The sequence below is a fragment of the Miniopterus natalensis genome, chromosome X (genome assembly GCF_054644295.1).
Source record: "Miniopterus natalensis isolate mMinNat1 chromosome X, mMinNat1.hap1, whole genome shotgun sequence".
In the NCBI taxonomy this organism is placed as follows: domain Eukaryota; kingdom Metazoa; phylum Chordata; class Mammalia; order Chiroptera; family Miniopteridae; genus Miniopterus; species Miniopterus natalensis.
In genome coordinates, this window is record NC_142103.1 from 69,421,547 (window position 1) to 69,427,904 (window position 6,358).

Genomic DNA, 6,358 nt, shown 5'->3' on the forward strand with positions numbered 1-6,358 from the left:
ATTTTTTTTTTTAGCTCAAATAAACCCATCTTAGACTGAATTAGCTTATTTTCCCCAGATCAAACCTGTGGATTTTAGAGAGTAAAAAATACAAAAATTAAAAAGCAAAAGGTCAGCACATAATCTCTATTCCTTAATGTTCACATCCTCGACTACTTCAATCCATGTCTGGGCTGGATTGGGCAATAGTTTCTTCTCGGGTGGTCCAGAGGCAGCTATCTTAATAGTTAACTTATAATTGACCCTAGATACTTCATTTTCAACTCTGCTATAACAATTGGTTGTAATACTAGAGCAAAGTGACAATGCTAGCTTTTCAGTATCTATTTGGTGTCACTGAAACTGACACCAGTGTTTGGTTAAAAAGTGGACTCTGGTTTCCCTTGTCATCTCTACTTTGTCCTTACCTACCTGAGAGATGACCAAGGTCTAGGACTGACCTTGGCTTTCTGGCTGCAGTCTGTGCAGGTCAGATATGGGGAAAGAAGATCCTGGAGAAAATAAATTTAATTCTAGGGAAGGAAGAGTCAAGTTCCAAGACAATAAAGATGGCCCCGGAAGACAAAAGGCAGGAGGAGCAAGGGAATATGGCCCTGGGACTAGATGGAGGCAGGCAAGCTGGGAACTAAGTGTGGAACCCTTTCCCTTCCTCCCTGCTCCCTATCATACCCCCCTTCCTTGACCTTCCACCTATTCCATAGGTAAAAGTTGGCTACACCAAGAACTTCTGAAAGTAGATGTGGCCCAAACTGGTTCTGGGAGAAATCCAGATAACTAGTAACTCTAGGGAAAATTACCCATAGTAATCATCAAGGAAAGGGGCATTTAAAAAGCAAATAATAAGAATACAACTTGGAAGAATTTTTAAAAGGGAAAGGATATGGTCAGGTGCCTTTGTACAGCCCAAACTTCATATATAACTGCATATGTCATGAGACAAAAATTATATTATTGAATATAATATAATTGAATAATAGCAAGTAGATAACCAGTATTGAAGTTCTTAAAAATGGCAGGATATACTGAAATACTGAACACTGGTTATGGCAATCACCAACCGTATCCATATTAAAAACATTATTTTAAAAATGTTTTGAACACCAAGTGGGATGTTTTGGCAAATTAATTTTTGGGCCTTCTAGTAGAGTATAAACTCTCCCTTGTTGATATCTTTCATTCTGGTGCTTCATGTTTCCATGTATGGGTTCCAAAATACCAGGTCACCAGGGGGTTTGCAGTAGGAGTTCAAATTGCTGTTTTTATAAACTAATTTCCTTTCTACTCTCATATATTTAAAACAACATTTTATTGCATTGATAAAGGCTACTGTTTATGACAAATCTGAAACCTTTGTGAACATGTACCTGATGAATAACAGTGGCAAAATATATAAAGTGCTAGAAATTCAAGGAAAATGGACAGAGTCATTAATGGGAGTCTTCATACACTATTTTTAGTTACAGACAAATTATCTGGGCCATATCTTCTGACCATAACTCAGATAAATTAGAAATTAATAATAGTTTAAATGAAAGAAATTGAAATATTTCAAAATTAAATACTGTAAAATAACTTTTAGGTCAAAAAGTGAAAATAATCATTATTTAGAGTTTAATGCAGTGAGACCACATAAGGTTAAGAATGGAATTCAGATGAAAATATGAGCCTTTGATACTAAACTCTTAAGGAATAAAAATAAGCGTCTAACATACTAACTTTTGCTTGCCTCCATCAATAAAGGTTAAGGCTGATCCATTTCTTAGGGTAATACTGTTTCCTTGACCTTCTCTCCAGTGTTCTGGTCCATGTCCCCATCCCTTAGCCACATATTTCCATGTTCACACCTGAGATCTTGTTATTACCAATCACCACAGCCACATCCCAATCTCAACCTTAAGCCATTCCAGGTTTTCATCGCCCCCAATGTCCTCACTTTCCCCCTTTCAAGTCTGTCCTAGTCACTTCCTTGCAGATACCACTAATACTCTTGCCTGCTTTTGCTGTGTTGACCTGGCTAAGCCACTGTCTTGTTCTTTCTGACTCTGCCAATTTCTAATACTTTAATGTCACAACTTCAAGTTCCTAGTGGGCAATGATGCTGTGCAGTCATTTATTCATTGTCCCCGCTCTGCAAGGCTGTTTTCTGCCTTCTCACCTGGCCCCAAACCCTGACACTCCCTCTTCTCCTCTCCTGTTCTTGTTCTCAGTTGATGCCCCTGCTTCCTAGTTGGCCAAGAAAATAAAAGCAACCCAAGGAATTAACACATGCTCCACCCCACATCTAGCTACCCATTGTCAGTCCGTATTCATAACCCTATGCTGTTACTTTGCTCACGTAAGATTGGAAAATAGAAGCTGACATGGAGATAACACAAGCTGTGTTTGGTTTAGGCTTTTTTCTAGGCAAGAGGAGTCAGAATAGCAGGAGAAAATTATAATACCCTCAGGTCAACTGCTTTGCTGTTAGCAGGAGCCTATTGGGCTGTATTTTAAGTAAACTAAGAAATGAAAACAAAAGTTAAAAAAACAAAACAAAAAAGCTTCCCAGTGCAGCCCGCAGGCTATGGTACTTTCTGTTAGCAGGCTGCACTGTCTTCTGCGTCTGCTCTATCCTCCTCATCTCAGCCTCCAGCCCTGCCCTAACTGAAATTAGAAGCATTATAAGCATTTCCAGGCAGTATGTGGAACATGTTTAACATCCCTGGGGCAACCTACAGTCATCCAAGTTCTGGTCTGGGCAGTGCACATGTTATCTCCCAGGTACCAATGACTGCATCAGTGTATGCCCCAAACCTGTTTTTCCCCTTAGGCCTTGGTATTGTTGGTATATTATTTTGCTAGGGCTGCTGTAACAAAGCATCACAAACTGAGTGGCTTAAACAACATACATACATTGTTGTACCATTCTGGAGGTAGAAGTATGAAATCAAGGTGTCAGCACTACCTAACTACCACTGAAAGTGCTAGGGAAGGATTTGTTCCTGGCCTCTCTCCCAGGTTCTGATAATTCCTTGTCCTGTGGCAGTATAACTCCAATCTTCATATGGCGTTCTCCTTATGTGCATGTCTGTGCCCAAACGTCCCCTTTTTATAAGGACACCAGTCATTTGAATTAGGGGTCTATGCTACTCTAGTATGACCTCATCTTAACTAATATCTGCAAAGACTCTATTTCCAAATAAGGCCACATTCACAGGTACTGGGGATTAAGAAGACCTCAACATATTTTCTTGGGGAACACAGTTCAACCCATATAGTTGCTGTGCACTCAGCTACCACCCTGGTCCAAGTCACCAACATCTCTCACATGGATCACTGCAACACCTCCTGACTCTTCTCCTTGCCCCTCTTCAGCCACATTCTAAAGAAGCCAGAAGAGAGGGATCCTGGTACAATGTAAGTCAGATCAGGTGTCTCTTGCTAAAAACTTTTCAGTGCCTCCCATCTCACTCAGAGCAAGCCACAGTCCTTAAAATGGTTTATAAAGTCCTACCCAATCTGGGCCCCCAACTTGGTCTCTAAATTCATTTACAAAAGATGGCTTTTTCCAATCTCTTCATTTACCCCCTGTCATTCTTCCCATGTTCATTCTGCTCTAGCACGCTGGTCTCTGCTGTTTCTGGAATGAACTTAATTTTGCTCCTACCTCAGGACTTTTCCACTTGCTGTTCTTTTTCTGGAAAGTGCTTCCTAGGAAGCTACAGATAGCTACACGGCTCTCTCCTCAAAGCTTTCTTGTTGCCACTCAAATATAACTTCAAAAGTAAGCTTCATATGGCCACCATATGTCCATTTACAATCACTATCCCTCCACCCCACAAATGCATGTTCTTATCCCTCTTACTTGCTTTATTTACCCCGTAGCAGCCAAGCCTAACTGTATGCCATGCTTTACCAAGGATAGTTCTAATTTATACCTGTAGTAGAGCAGTTAACACCTATTGATCATTTAGTGGCCCCTTCTACTTTCAATAGTGTCCCAACTTAGTTGGGATTTCTGGCTGGAGCACAGAAAGGGGAAGCCCAAGGGAACTGGAATGGATAGAAACCTAGAGAGGGAGGAGTTCCAGAAAGTGACCCCATAATGTTGATTACCAACTCCTGGGTTCCCTGGGTTCCTAATTAGCATACTAAAGACTTCTAGAACTGAGCAAAACGAAAGACCACTGCCTAGTTTTCGGCCTGGCTACTGGGTGGTGCATGAACACAGGAAGAATCCGATGCAAAAGCTTTGAAAACTGAAGTGGCATAGGAACAACAGCCCACAGAAGCCAAGTTGGAACATGTGACCTGAACCTATCCAGATACATTGTCAGCTGAAACAAAAATAACATTCTTGACAGAATTTTAACAAGACTCGGGGTTGCATAATATTCAAAATGTTCAGAGTACAATTAAAAATTACTTGGCATATGAAGAAATAGAGAAATAGCCTCATGAAAAAAGACAAAGCATAAATTTCTGTAGATGATGACATAAAAAATTAATAAATTAGGTGCAAAAAAGTAAGATTAATAAAATTAAGAACTAGCTCTTTGCCTGGCCAGCATGGCTCAACGGTTGAGCATTGACCTATGATCTAGGAGATCTTGGTTCTATTCCTGGTGAGGGCACATGCCTGGGCTTTGGGCTCGATCCCCAGTGGGGGGTGTGCAGGAGGCAGCCGATCAATGACTCTCATCATTGATGTTTCTCTCTCTCTCTCTCTCTCTCTCTCTCTCTCTCTCTCTCCCTCCCTCCTCCTTTCTTGCTCTGAAATCAAGAAAGATATATTTTTTAAAAAAAGAATTGGCTGTTTGAAAATACTCTAATAATTCTTAGTAATAAAAAGAAAAAAAATAACATTACAAATGAGAGAGAAGTTTCTATCCACCAATACAGAGGTTTTAAAATTATGCTAAGTATAATTGTATACCAATGCATTTGGAAATCTAGATGAACTTATATGTGGAATCTAATGAACAAAATAAACTGACAAACAAAATAGATCCAGAGACGTGGATGCATGAAACAGACTGAGGGATCTCAGAGGGAAGGGGAGGGGCAGGAAGAGATTAACAAAAGAACTTATATGCATATATGAATAACCCAAGGACACAGATGATAGTTCCGTGAAGGCCTAGGGGTGGGCAGGAGCAGGGTGGAGGGGGTCAATGAGGGGAAAAAGAGGGGACATTTGTAATACTTTCAACAATAAAGATAAATTTTAAAACAAGAAAATCTAGATGGAATGGATAAGTTTCAAAATAGATACATAAATTCCTAAAATTTACCCATGAGGATGTGTATTAATCTAGGTAGGCTATGTAATACTGTGGTAGTCACTCCCAATCCCTGTGGCCGCATGTCCTCTGCATGCCAGAGTATCTCTGCTCCATGTTCACTTCACTCTGGAATTCAGGCTGACGGGAAAACCTCTAGCGAGGACATTGATAGTCACATGGCCAAGCTTACCTCATAGGAGGGAAATACCTATTCCAAGGAAGGGAAATGAATATATGTACATAACAAAACAGTTTGTCTTATGGTTTAAAACTGAATCTAACAATAACCATAAATAAATTGAAAGGATTGTTAAAGATCTACATCCTCTTTTGGGAAAAATGAAAAAAAGATATGTTGGACCCCAAAAGCTTTTATGAGTGAATTCTATCCCATGTTATTTAAACTATTCTAAAGTACAGAAAAAGAAGACTAAGAGATTCCCAATTATTTTATCATTTCTTGAGTCCAGAATAACCACGATGCCACAACTTGACAGTATAAAAGATCAACATTTTCCAGTGTATTTCTCACTGAACAGTAGTCCTTTAAAATGCTCCAGAAAGTAAGTTTATTTGTCATATAAGTTGAGATACTGTAGAAAATTGCCTCCCATTGGAGAGCCCCAATATGTGATAATGTAGTCCTACAGAATAGTATTTTGCTTTGTTTAACCTGCAATTTTCCAGATTTATTCAATTGCCAATCCTCCCTATTTACCCTCCACCCCTGTTACTCTTGACCCCTGTGGAATACTTTTTTGGAAAAACTGTTATGAACCAATTTTGAACATGAATATAGATATAAAGATCCTAATAAAATATTAGTAAGTTAAATCAAGCAGTGTTTTAAAAACACACTGTGAACAAGTAGAGTTTATTCTAAGAATGTAAATAAATATGCTTTAACATAAACATATTTACTGATAAAATTAATTACATCAGTAGGTTAAGAGAAGAAAACCATTTGATTATCTCAATGGGTACTACAAAGACTTTTGAAAAACAACATATATATATATATATATATTTTTTTTTTAAAATATGTCTCTATTGGTTTCAGAGAGAGGAAGGGAGAGGGAGAGATAGAAACATCA